The sequence below is a fragment of the Ranitomeya imitator genome, chromosome 2 (assembly GCF_032444005.1).
Source record: "Ranitomeya imitator isolate aRanImi1 chromosome 2, aRanImi1.pri, whole genome shotgun sequence".
Classification (NCBI taxonomy): Eukaryota; Metazoa; Chordata; class Amphibia; order Anura; family Dendrobatidae; genus Ranitomeya; species Ranitomeya imitator.
The window spans coordinates 602,688,737-602,703,020 of NC_091283.1; the positions used below are offsets into that span (position 1 = coordinate 602,688,737).

General features: G+C 42.2%; 1 protein-coding gene across 3 annotated transcripts in view; it reads left to right on the forward strand.

The window, feature by feature from the left end:
- The window catches only part of CACNA1G (calcium voltage-gated channel subunit alpha1 G), a 501,367-nt gene that overhangs the window by 229,615 nt on the left and 257,468 nt on the right, over window positions 1–14,284 (forward strand). The window lies entirely within an intron of this gene.

The window sequence follows — 14,284 nt, forward strand, 5'->3', positions numbered from 1 at the left end:
GCATTGAAAAGTCAAACTGCGCTCCTTCCCTTCCGAGCTCTCCCATGCGCCCAAACAGTGGTTTACTGCCACATATGGGGTATCAGCGTACTCAGGACAAATTGGACAACAACTTTTGAGGTCCAATTTCTTCTCTTACCCTTGGAAAAATAAAAAATTGGGGGCAAAAATATAATTTTTGTGAAAAAATATGATTTTTTATTTTTACGGTTCTGCATTATAAACTTCTGTGAAGCACTTGGTGGGTCAAAGTGCTCACCACACATCCAGATAAGTTCCTTAGGGGGTCTACTTTCCAAAATGGTGTCACTTGTGGGGGGTTTCAATGTTTAGGCACATCAGTGGCTCTCCAAACGCAACATGGCGTCCCATCTCAATTCCTGTCAATTTTGCATTGAAAAGTCAAATAGCGCTCCTTCCCTTCCGAGCTCTCCCATGCGCCCAAACAGTGGTTTACTGCCACATATGGGGTATCAGCGTACTCAGGACAAATTGGACAACAACTTTTTGGGTCCAATTTCTCCTGTTACCCTTGGTAAAATAAAACAAATTGGAGCTGAAGTAAATTTTTTGTGTAAAAAAGTTAAATGTTCATTTTTATTTAAACATTCCAAAAATTCCTATTAAACACCTGAAGGGTTAATAAACTTCTTGAATGTGGTTTTGAGCACCTTGAGGGGTGCAGTTTTTAGAATGGTGTCACACTTGGGCATTTTCTATCATATAGACCCCTCAAAATGACTTCAAATGAGACGTGGTCCCTAAAAAAAAATGGTGTTGTAAAAATGAGAAATTGCTGGTCAACTTTTAACCCTTATAACTCCCTAACAAAAAAAAAAATTGGTTCCAAAATTATGCTGATGTAAAGGAGACATGTGGGAAATGTTACTTATTAAGTATTTTGTGTGACATATCTCTGTGATTTAATTGCATAAAAATTCAAAGTTTGAAAATTGCGAAATTTTCAAAATTTTCGCCAAATTTCCGTTTTTTTCACAAATAAACGCAGGTACTATCAAAGAAATTTTACCACTATCATGAAGTACAATATGTCACGAGAAAACAATGTCAGAATCACCAGAATCCGTTGAAGCGTTTCGGAGTTATAACCTCATAAAGGGACAGTGGTCAGAATTGTAAAAATTGGCCTGGTCATTAACGTGCAAACCACCCTTGGGGATAAAGGGGTTAACCCCTTCATGACCAGGGGATTTTTCGTTTTTCCGTGTTCGTTTTTCGCTCCCCTCCTTCCCAGAGCCATAACTTTTTTATTTTTCCGTCAATTTGGCCATGTGAGGGCTTATTTTTTGCGGGACGAGTTGTACTTTTGAACGACATCATTGGTTTTAGCATGTCGTGTACTAGAAAACGGGAAAAAAATTCCAAGTGCGGTGAAATTGCAAAATAAGTGCAATCCCACATTGGTTTTTTGTTTGGCTTTTTTGCTAGGTTCACTAAATGCTAAAAATGACCTGCCATTATGATTCTCCAGGTCATTGCGAGTTCATAGACACCAAACATGACTAGGTTATTTTTTATCTAAGTGGTGAAAAAAAATTCCAAACTTTGCTAAAAAAAAAAAAAAAAAATTGCACCATTTTCCGATACTCGTAGCGTCTCCATTTTTCGTGATCTGGGGTCGGTTGAGGGCTTATTTTTTGCGTGCCGAGATGACGTTTTTAATGATAGCATTTCGGTGCAGATACGTTCTTTTGATCGCCCGTTATTGCATTTTAATGCAATGTCGCGGCGACCAAAAAAACATAATTCTGGCGTTTCGAGTTTTTTTCCCGCTACGCTCTTTAGCGATCAGGTTAATACTTTTTTTTATTTGATAGATCGGGCAATTCTGAGCGCGGCGATACCAAATATGCGTAGATTTGATATTTTTTTTATTGATTTATTTTGATTGGGGCGAAAGGGGGGTGATTTAAACTTTTATGTTTTTTTTATTTTTTTCACATTTTTTTAAACTTTTTTTTTTAACTTTTGCCATGCTTCAATAGCCTCCATGGGAGGCTAGAAGCAGGCACAGCACGATCGGCTCTGCTACATAGCAGCGATCTGCTGATCGCTGCTATGTAGCAGAATTGCACGTGTGCTGTGAGCGCCAACCACAGGGTGGCGCTCACAGCGACGGGCAATCAGTAACCATAGAGGTCTCAAGGACCTCTATGGCTACAATGGAGACGCATCGCCGACCCCCGGACATGTGACGGGGGTCGGCGATGACGTCATTTCCGGCCGCCCGGCCGGAAGCGGTAGTTAAATGCCGCTGTCTGCGTTTGACAGCGGCATTTAACTAGTTAATAGGTGCGGGCAGATCGCGATTCTGCCCGCGCCTATTACGGGCACATGTCAGCTGTTCAAAACAGCTGACATGTCCCGGCTTTGGTGCGGGCTCACCGCGGCGCCCTGCATCAAAGCAGGGGAGCCGGCATCGGACGGTATAGTACGTCCGATGCCGGTAAGGGGTTAATTAATTAAAAGTCACAGGTTTGGCATGTGGGGGTGACACCATTAGGCCCAGTTTAAGTTCTACAAAACAGGAAAACTATTTTTGGTAACCTTTGTGTGTATTGAGCGAGAGGGGGGGGCGCCAAACTCGGGAGCAGCCCCGGGCGGCAAAAGCTCTAGCTACGCCTCTGGCTGCAGTCTATAAAGATGCGCTGCATGTACCTATATGCGGGTCTGCCGCCTGTGTGCTTGTACGCATAGTGGAGATGGGATTTCATAAAATCCCCTCCACTATGCTGTAACATCCATAACGCTGCAAATACTGAAGGCATACGCCCCGTGGAAACATAGCCTTAATGTCTGCATGACACAGAGGTATTATTGAGCTGGAAACACCTGATCTGTGGTTGTAGTCTCTGATACCTCATCTCACTAGACCCCATTTACATCGAACACTGTCTCTTTATAAAGAACTCCAGTGAGAAGATGGAGACAATTCCTGACAACAAATAGAAGAAAATATCTCTTTGCAGTCAGTTAAAGATTAATAACCATCTTTCTTCCAAAATGGGCTCTAGTTTAGCACATAGCGATGTAGAGAATATTTGTATTTTGCTGTAGTGGACCCCATAAGCTTGATAGGTATGTCAGGGTGTGAATAGAAGAAGTGACCACTCCACCCCCTATTCACCTCCATAAAAAAAATAATAATTCAGCAGAGAAGGCAGGGTCATTACACATAGACACGGTCAAGTTGGACATGCCATTGGTGCAACTTGTCCATCCACACAGGGGCCCACGAGGTAAGGGAGGCCCAAATTCACCTTGAAAGCAGGTAGAATTCTGAATTATGATGAGCGACTGGACTGCAAGGGGCCCATAGATTGTTCTTGCACAGGGGCACCCTTCTGTTTGTGTCCGCTCCTGGGTGCAGTCATAGAAAGGCATACTTTCCAATTTGTAAGCATTGAGTGCGATATGCAAGCAGAAATAGTGCCCCTACTGAAGTCCATTATAATTGCTATAATACTCCGTTCATGGCCATTGTACACTATGATGTCCCTCCATACAACATAATGCCTCCAAAACTGCCCTCACACAGTATATTTTTCCAAAGATAATTTTCTCACACAATTTGCAGTAGAAATACACATCATATATACAGAATGCTGCCAAAGTGACCCCCAACAAAGTATGACACCCCTAAAACTACTCAGCTAGCCCCATTCCACTGATGTCCTACTCTGCTCTGTACTGTGAGTGGACTGAGGCTCCATGCAGCAGGCTCGACCTCGTGATGTCCTTGCACCTGCTAGCATAGTGCGCAAGGAGCTAACAACTCTGTGCCTGATCACTTTATGCATCCTGAGGATGCAGGGGAGGAGTGGTGGTCCGGCATATACTGTACATACACTGTGATTAATGAATACAAGAACTCCAGTTTTGCTGTAAACATTACAAACATAAAGTACTTAGTGCAAAAGCCATCCAACCATGTCAAGGTGTTCCTTAATTTAATTGTTATGATCTGGTGGCCTTGGAGCAGCATGAGACGTACTCTGGAGAAGGTGGTCCCTGTACTGACCGCAAACCCTGAACCTAGCAGCGCAACTAGAAGGAGACGTGGGGGGTACCTAACGCTCCCTAGACCCCTCGACACAGCCTAAGATCTAACTACCCCTAAAGACAGAAACAGGAAACCTATCTTGCCTCAGAGAAAATCCCCAAAGGATAGATGGCTCCCCACAAATATTGACTGTGAGAGGAGAGGGAAAAAACATACGTAGATATGAAATCAGATTTTAGCATAGGAGACTATACTAGCTAAAAAGAAAGAATAGAACAGAGTACTATGCGGTCAGTATAAAAACACTAAAAAATATCCACCGCAGAAAATACGGATCACCACATCTGACTAAAGACATGGGGGGTATATCTGCATCTCCAGAGAAATGTCTAGGCTGCAAAAAATCCTTCACAAACCAAGCTGGACAAGACAAAAACATGAAAATGCACAGAACTATAAGGTCCACTGCAGGTGGACAGCAAAAACAAAGCCAGGACTTATCTTTGTAGAAAAACACAGCAAACTGGAGAGACCAGCAGGGAAGTGAATCCTTCAAGAACAATGGACAACTGGCACTGACCAAAGGATCCAACAAAGCTATATACCCCAGTTAGTTTTGCAATTAGTAGATACACCTGTCCACTCCTGCGGTCCAGGCACAACTGCATTACCCTCTACAACCACCGGAGGGAGCCCAAAAGCTGAATTCACAACATTTAATACTATAGCTGTGAGCTCCCTATTTTTTATTTTTTTGTCGTTCATAACAGTTCATATTTGTGATGTGGCCTCCTCCTATGTTCAGCACCCTTATCCACCCATCTTTTTCATACAAGGTTTAAAATTGCGAGCCATGCCTGGTTTCTAGTGATGAGCGAGTGTACTCGTTGCTCGGGTTTTCCCCAGCACGCTCGGGTTTTCCCCAGCACGCTCGGGTTTTCGACAGCACGCTCGGGTGACCTCCGAGTATTTATGACTGCTCGGAGATTTAGTTTTCATCACGGCAGCTGAATGATTGACAGCTATTAGCCAGGCTGAGTACATGTGGGGGTTGCCTGGTTGCTAGGAAATCCCCACATGTAATCAAGCAGGCTAGTAGCTGTAAATCATTCAGCTGCCACGATGAAAACTAAATCTCCGAGCAGTCATAAATACTCGGAGGTCACCCGAGCGTGCTGGGGAAAACCCGAGCAAAGAGTACACTCGCTCATCACTATTGGTTTCCTTTCACTCACCATTCAGATGAGACCTGGTTTTGCCATAGAGAGGTAGGACATTAGTGTTTAATGACCATCCATGTTAAAAGGGTACACCTTGACATGGTTGGATTACTTTTGCGCTCTTTGATCAAAAAACACTAAATAAGTACCGGTACCTTCCATTTTCCTGCAATATTGAGGTTCAGGTATTCATTAGTTGCTGTGTTCTGACCCATAGTATATGTATGTGTTTGTATGTTGGCCACATAGCGTATTTGTGAACCTGTACATTAGTTTTCCACTAAAGGTGTGTAGACCCTATTTTTTAGTTTTTTTTCTACTATATGTAGGAGAGTGGCCCCCTCCAGGGCTCAGTATCTTTATCTACACATCCTTCCCAGACAAAGTTTTTATTGCGAGCTATGTCTGGATTTCTTTCACTCCCCATTCAGATGAGGATTGGTTTGGCACATGGAGAGGTAAGACATTTTTGATAGGGGCCATCCTTATTAGGTACACCTTGACAAGGTTGGATGGCTTTTAAGCTCTTTGATCTAAAAGCTCACAGTTGTGCAAAAATGTTGCCACTTTTTAAAGTAATTTACGTGTCATAACTTCAATAAATCAAGGTCAATGAGATTAACCCCTTTCTGCGATTAGACGTACTATTCTGTCCATGTGGGGTGGGCTTTACTTCCCAAGGACGGAATAGTACGTCATAGGCGATCGGCCGCGCTCAAAGGGGGAGCGCGGCCGATCGCGGCCGGGTGTCAGCTGCTTATCGCAGCTGACATCCGGCACTATGTGCCAGGAGCGGTCACGGACCGCCCCCGGCACATTAACCCCCGGCACACCGCGATCAAACATGATCGCGATGTGCCGGCGGTGCAGGGAAGCATCGCGCAGGGAGGGGGCTCCCTGCGTGCTTCCCTGAGACCCCCGCAGCAATGCGATGTGATCGCGTTGCTCCGGGGGTCTCCTACCTTCCTCCCTGCAGAAAGTCCCGGATCCAAGATGGCCGCGGATCCGGGTCCTGCAGGGAGGGAGGTGGCTTACCAAGTGCCTGCTCAGAGCAGGCACTTGGTAACGCTGCACTGCTCTCAGACAGATCGGTGATCTGTCAGAGTGCTGTGCAAACTGGCAGATCACCGATCTGTATTGTCCCTTCCTGGGACAAAGTAAAAAAGTTAAAAACATTTTTTACAAGTGTGTAAAAAGAAAAAAAAAATCCTAAATAATGAAAAAAAAAAAAAATATTATTCCCATAAATACATTTCTTTATCTAAATAAAAACAAACAAACAATTAAATTACACATATTTAGTATCGCCGCGTCCGTAACGACCCGACCTATAAAACTGTCCCACTAGTTAACCCCTTCAGTAAACACCGTAAGAAAAAAAAAAAACGAGACAAAAAACAATGCTTTATTATCATGCCGCCGAACAAAAAGTGGAATAACACGCGATCAAAAAGACATATATAAATAACCATGGTACCGCTGAAAGCGTCATCTTGTACCGCAAAAAACGAGCCACCATACAGCAACATCAGCAAAAAAATAAAAAAGTTATAGTCCTCAGAATAAAGCGATGCAAAAATAATTATTTTTTCTATAAAATAGTTTTTATCGTATAAAAGCGCCAAAACATTAAAAAAATGATATAACTGAGGTGTCACTGTAATCATACTGACCCGAAGAATAAAACTGCTTTATCAATTTTACCAAACGCGGAACGGTATAAACGCCTCCCCCAAAAGAAATTCATGAATAGCTGGTTTTTGGTAATTCTGTCTCACAAAAATCGGAATAAAAAGCGATCAAAAAATGTCACGTGCCTGAAAATGTTACCAATAAAAACGTCAACTCGTCCCGCAAAAAACAAGACCTCACATGATTCTGTGGACTCAAATATGGAAAAATTATAGCTCTCAAAATGTGGTAACGCAAAAAATATTTTTTTGCAATAAAAAGCGTCTTTCAGTGTGTGACGGCTGCCAATCATAAAAATCCGCTAAAAACCCGCTATAAAAGTAAATCAAACCCCCCTTCATCACCCCCTTAGTTAGTGAAAAATAAAAAAAATTTTAAAAAATGTATTTATTTCCATTTTCCCATTAGGGTTAGGGCTAGGGTTAGGGCTAGGGCTAGGGTTAGGGCTAGGGTTAGGGCTAGGGTTAGAGCTAGGGTTAGGGCTAGGGTTAGGGCTAGGGCTAGGGTTAGGGCTAGGGTTAGGGTTAGGGCTAGGGTTAGGGCTAGGGTTAGAGCTAGGGTTAGGGCTAGGGTTAGGGTTAGGGCTAGGGTTAGGGCTAGGGTTAGGGTTATGGCTAGGGCTAGGGTTAGGGTTAGGGCTAGGGTTAGGGCTAGGGTTAGGGATAGGGTTAAGGCTACAGTTAGGGTTAAGGCTACAGTTAGGGTTGGGGCTAAAGTTAGGGTTAGGGTTTGGATTACATTTGCGGTTGGGAATAGGGTTGGGATTAGGGTTAGGGGTGTGTCTGGGTTAGAGGTGTGGTTAGGGTTACCGTTGGAATTAGGGTTAGGGGTGTGTTTGGATTAGGGTTTCAGTTATAATTGGGGGGGTTCCACTGTTTAGCCACATCAGGGGCTCTCCAAACGCGACATGGCGTCCGATCTCAATTCCAGCCAATTCTGCGTTGAAAAAGTAAAACAGTGCTCCTTCCCTTCCGAGCTCTCCCGTGTGTCCAAACAGGAGTTTACCCCAACATATGGGGTATCAGCGTACTCAGGACAAATTGGACAACAACTTTTGGGGTCCAATTTCTCCTGTTACCCTTGGGAAAATACAAAACTGGGGGCTAAAAAATAATTTTTGTGGGAAAAAAAAAGATTTTTTATTTTCACGGCTCTGCGTTATAAACTGTAGTGAAACACTTGGGGGCTCAAAGTTCTCACAACACATCTAGATAAGTTCGTGGGGGGTCTAGTTTCCAATATGGGGTCACTTGTGGGGGGTTTCTACTGTTTAGGTACATTAGGGGCTCTGCAAACGCAATGTGACGCCTGCAGACCATTCCATCTAAGTCTGCATTCCAAATGGCACTCCTTCCCTTCCGAGCCCTCCCATGCGCCCAAACGGTGGATCCCCCCCACATATGGGGCATCAGCGCACTCAGGACAAATTGGACAACAACTTTTTGGTTCCAATTTATTCTCTTACCATTGGGAAAATAAAAAATTGGGGGTGAAAAGATAATTTTTGTGAAAAAAAATGATTTTTTATTTTTACGGTTCTGCATTATAAACTTCTGTGAAGCACTTGGTGGGTCAAAGTGCTCACCACACCTCTAGATAAGTTCCTTAGGGGGTCTACTTTCCAAAATGGTGTCACTTGTGGGGGGTTTCAATGTTTAGGCACATCAGTGGCTCTCCAAACGCAACATGGCGTCCCATCTCAATTCCTGTCAATTTTGCATTAAAAAGTCAAATGGCGCTCCTTCGCTTCCAAGCTCTGTCATGCGCCCAAACAGTGGTTTACCTCCACTTATGGGGTATTGGCATACTCAGGACAAATTGTACAACAAGGTTTGGGGTCCATTTTCTCCTGTAACCCTTGGTAAAATAAAACAAATTGGAGCTGAAGTAAATTTTTTGTGAAAAAAAGTTAAATGTTAATTTTTATTTAAACATTCCAAAAATTCCTGTGAAACACCTGAAGGGTTAATAAACTTCCTGAATGTTGTTTTGAGCACCTTGAGGGGTGCAGCTTTTAGAATGGTGTCACACTTGGGTATTTTCTATCATATAGACCCCTCAAAATGACTTCAAATGAGATGTGGTCCCTAAAATAAAATGGTGTTGTAAAAATGAGAAATTGCTGGTCAACTTTTAACCCTTATAACTCCCTAACAAAAAAAAATTTTGGTTCCAAAATTGTGCTGATGTAAAGTAGACATGTGGGAAATGTTACGTATTAAGTATTTTGTGTGACATATCTCTGTGATTTAATTGCATAAAAATTCAAAGTTGGAAAATTGCGAAATTTTCAAAATTTTCTCCATATTTCCGTTTTTTTCACAAATAAACGCAGGTAATATCAAAGAAATTTTACCACTATCATGAAGTACAATATGTCACGAGAAAACAATGTCAGAATCCCCGGGATCCGTTGAAGCGTTCCAGAGTTATAACCTCATAAAGGGACAGTGGTCAGAATTGTAAAAATTGGCCCGGTCCATAACATGCAAACCACCCTTGGGGGTAAAGGGGTTAAATTCCCAACCATACCTAAAGAATGGCAAAAGGACAATTGTTTATAGGTAGCTCCTCTTCTATTAGATCTGGATCTGAGAACCTTCCTTCATTTCTAGACAGGGCGGTGGGGAATATCTTCATGGCTTCTACACTTTTAAATGCTATACCACTAAATCTTTCATTTTCAGGTTTCACATTTCATTGATTATTTGCTCAGTTGTGTAGCAAAATGTTAAATTTTGAAGCATTCCTTGAGTATTTAACGCTGATGTAAGCACGAGTTTTGCTTCAAACATTTTAAAGTATTAAAATGAAAATGTGCTAAATCACGCTCCGGGTGTAGTTCAGATATGCAATTTAGATTGTCACGCCAGTAGTTGAAAAGTTTTCTTGTAAGTGTCCATGAAAGGCTTAAGGGGAAGGAAAAAATATCCTAGTACTTAAAGGGGTTGTACTGTAGCAAAAGAAAAGTATGCAGTCACATTTGTGACTGCAGACAGCTGAATTGTTACAGTGTTTGATGTGCACACTGTCATGATTCCCTGTATTCAGGGGTGGCATTATGGGCAGGCAGACCAAGCAGCTGCCTAGGGGCCCCCTATTGGTTCCACAATGGAGCACACAATTCAAATAGCACAAGGCAGTGCTTCACTTTGCAGAAGAGGCAGATATAAGTGCATCTTATCTGTTCTGCAATATGAGCCTTTCCTGGCGCTGCGCTGCCCAGTGTTATTTATTGTAATATCGGTGGCAATCTTGTAGGTAGAAGCAGTCAGGCGGTACTACTGACCTGACCTGCGCTCTGCATTTGTTCTTCTGATATATAGCCATCCATCCTCACTCTTACAGGCTTTAGTGTTATCACTTATACTGTGTCCTGACCTCTGCTGTTCAGCGTCAGGACCTTACTATGTGACACCTGACCACTGACGTAGTCCTGATGCTGCACAGCAGTGCCTGTCAGGAGGACACAGTACAGGAGCTGTGCTGCCACCCAGGAGAAGTTTTCACATAGAGACAGCACTACTTCATTGGTGAGTTTTTTTTACTGCACCTCCACACCAGTCACACAGAGCACAGCAATACAAACCTATAATGTAATAAACATAACAAAAATGAAAACACAAAAATGACAAAAATCACAAAATGATATAACAAAATGATGGATACCTGCTGTCACGTACGTCGTACAAGTCACCTGATTGATGCAGCTTATGGACTCGCTCACATTAGCGTATAACACGGCCGAGTGCACCAGGAGTAATGATGTCACTGTGATCGCTAGCCACAGGACCACTACGTTCAAGCATCGCATAGCACTCGGCCGTGTTATATGCTAAAGTGAGCGAGTCGATAAGCTGCATCAGACAAGTTACTTGTACGACGTATCATCGTATGTGTTTCTGATGGCGCTCTGCTCAAGTCACCTGACCACTGCAGCTTATTACAGAACGCAGCGGTCCTGTGGTCAAAGATCACAGTGACGTCATCACTCCCGATGCCAGCGCACACCAAAGAGCGGCCTGTGCAGGATCCTGATGAGTGACAGCAGGTATCCATCATTTAATTATTTCTAGTGAATCCAAGCTGCCATGTAATATTATATTTAGCCCAGACAACACTGTTCAAGGGGGTTCTCGAGATTAGAAAATATCACTTATCCATGACATCATTTTCAGATCTCCGGGGTCCGACTGCCAAGGCGCCCCAGTAATCCCAAGAATCAGGGCTCTTCAGAGCCCTCACTGAATGAAGCAGAGATCGATCATGTGCCCTACCAGTCCATTCATTCTTAATGAGAGCACCAGAGATTGCTGAGCACAGTGCTTGGCCGACCTCCTATTAGACCAGAGGTCTCAAACTCGGCTGGGTAGATGGGCCGCATATAGAAAAAATTTGAATTTGGGGGGCCGCATTCTTTGAAGGACAAAGTGACATTTTTAGTGATACTATTTTTTTATTTTTTTCTGCACACCTTTTGAACATGTTTGCCATGTTTTTTTTTATTTCTTTAGAGTTTGGGTCGTTATGGATGTGGAGATAACAAATGTGCATCATATTGTAGTTACATTTGTGCTCAAAAGTTTACATACCCCTGCAGAATTTTAGCTTTTTTGGCCTTTTTTTCCAGAGAATATGTATGATAACACAAAAAAATTTCTCCACTCATGGTTAGTGGTTGGATGAAGCCATTTATTGTCAAACTACTGTGTTTTCTCTTTTTAAATCATAATGACAACTCAAAACATCCAAATGACCCCGATCAAAAATTCATATGCCCCATTTCTTAATACTGTGTATTGCCCCCTCTAACATCAATGACAGCTTGAAGTCTTTTGTGGTAGTTGTGGATGAGGTTCTTTATTTTCTCAGATGGTAAAGCTGCCAATTCTTCTTGGCAAAAAGCCTACAGTTCTTGTAAATTTATGGACTGTCTAGCATGAACTGCGTGCTTGAGATTTCCCCAGAGTGGCTCAATGATATTGAGGTCAGGAGACTGAGATGGCCACTCCTGAACCTTCACTTTAATCTGCTGTAGCCAATGACATGTCGACTTGGCCTTGTGTTTTGGATCGTTGTCATGTTGGAACGTCCAAGTATGTCCCATGCACAGCTTCCTGGCTGATGAGTGCAAATTTGCCTCCAGTATTTGCTGATAACGTGCTGCATTCATCTTTCCTTCAACTTTGACCAAGTTTCCTGTGCCTTTGTAGCTCACACATCCCTAGAAAATCAGCAATCCACCTCTGTGCTTTACAGTAGGAATGATGTTCCTTTCATCATATGCCTTGTTGACCTCTCTCCAAATGTAAAGTTTATGGCTGTGGCCAAAAAGTTCAATTTTGGTCTAATCACTCAAAATTACCTTGTTCCAGACGTTTTGAGGCTTGTCTCTGTGCTGTTTTGCGTATTGTAGGCTAGATACTTTGTGGCATTTGTGCAGTAATGGTTTTCTTCTAGCGACTCGACCATGCCGACCATTTTTGTTCATGTGCCTCCTTATCGTGCATCTTGAAACAGCCACACCGCTAGTTTTCAGAGAGTCCTGTATTTCAGCTGATGTTATTTGTGGATTTTTCTTTGCTTCCTGAATAGTTTTCCTGGCAGTTGTGGACAACATTTTTTGTTGGTCTATCTGACTGTGGTTTTGTTTTTACAGAGCCCCTGATTTACCATTTGTTAATCACAGTTTGAATGCTGCTGACTGGCACTATTAATTCCTTGGATATCTTTTTTTATCCCTTTCCTGTTTGTACAGTTCAATCAATGTTCTGTCGGTCGGCACCCGGCAACAATAGATTTCTCCTATTGGTTTAAAATAAAAAAATTGTAAATCAAACCCCCTTTATCACCTCCTTAGTTAGGTAAAAATAATAAAATATATTTTTATTTTTTCCATTTTTCCATTAGGGTTAGGGTTGGGAAAAGGGTTAGGGTTGGGGTTGGGCCAGGGTTAGGCTGGGGTTAAGCTAGGGTTAGGGTTGGGCTAGGGTTGGGGTTGGGGCTAGGGTTATGGTTGAGGCAAGAGCTAGAGTTAGGGTTAGATTAGGGTTGAGGCTAGGGTTAGAACTAGGGTAGGGTTGGGGTTAGTGTTGTGTTGAGGTTAGGGTTGTGTTGGGGTTAGGGTTGGGATTTGGGTTAGGGGTGTGTTGGCATTGGCGTTAGGGCTGTGTTAGGGTTGGAGTTAGAATTGAGGGGTTTCCACTGTTAAGGTACATCAGGGGGTCTCCAAATGCGACATGGCACCCGCCATTGATTCCAGTCAATTTTGCGTTCAAAAAGTCAAACGGTACTCCCTCCCTTCTGAGGCCTGCCATGCGCCCAAACAGTGGCTTTCCCCCACATACGAGGTTTCGGCATTCTCAGGAGAAATTGCACAAATTTTGTGGCCAATTTTGTCCTGATACCCTTGTGAAAATAAAAATGTTTGGTTCCAAAGTAAATTTTTGGTGAAAAAAAGTAAAATGTTCATATTTTCCTTCCACATTGCTTAAGTTCTCGTGAAACACCTGAAGGAATAATAAACTTCTTGAAAGTGGTTTTGAGCACCTTGAGGGGTGAAGTTTATAGAGTAGTGTCACTTTTGGGCATTTTCTGTTATATTGACCCCTCAAACTCACTTCAAATGTGAGGTGGTCCCTAAAAAAATGGTTTTGTAAATTTTGTTGGAAAAATGAGAAATCGCTGGTGAACTTTTAACACTTCTAACGTCCTAACAAAAAAATTATGTTTCCAAAATGGTGCTGATGTAAAGTAAATATATGGGAAATGCTATTTATTAACTATTTTGTTTGATATGACTCTCTGATTTAAGGGTACAAAAATTAAAAGTTTGAACATTGATAAACATTTTTGCCAAATTTCAGTTTTTTTCATAAATCAACGCAAGAAATTTTACCCCTAACATGAAGTACAATATGTCATGAAAAAACATAATCAGTGGGATCCGTTGACGTTTTCCAGTGCTATAACCTCAAAAAGTGACAGTGGTCAGAATTGAAAAAATGGGCCTGATCATTAAGTACAAAATTGTTGCTGTCACTTACATGAACAGAGTATAATTTGATAATTAAAGGTATTTCGGCATTTATTTATAATGACATTTCTTTTATTTTGCGATTGCTCAATAGTCTCCTGAAACTATGCTTTAAGGCGAAATGGTTATCTGGTTACTGATATTTGTTTAAAGCTAAATCGAGCACAATATACAGGCCCTCTACTTCTACTCTCATGATAAGTTTTTGCCATGGTTGTAGTAGTCCATCCCATGAATAGTCCTTAGTCATCATTTAATAAGGAATCACACCTTCCAATCTTGTCTGCTCTTACAAAGAAGTCTGGAATGTTT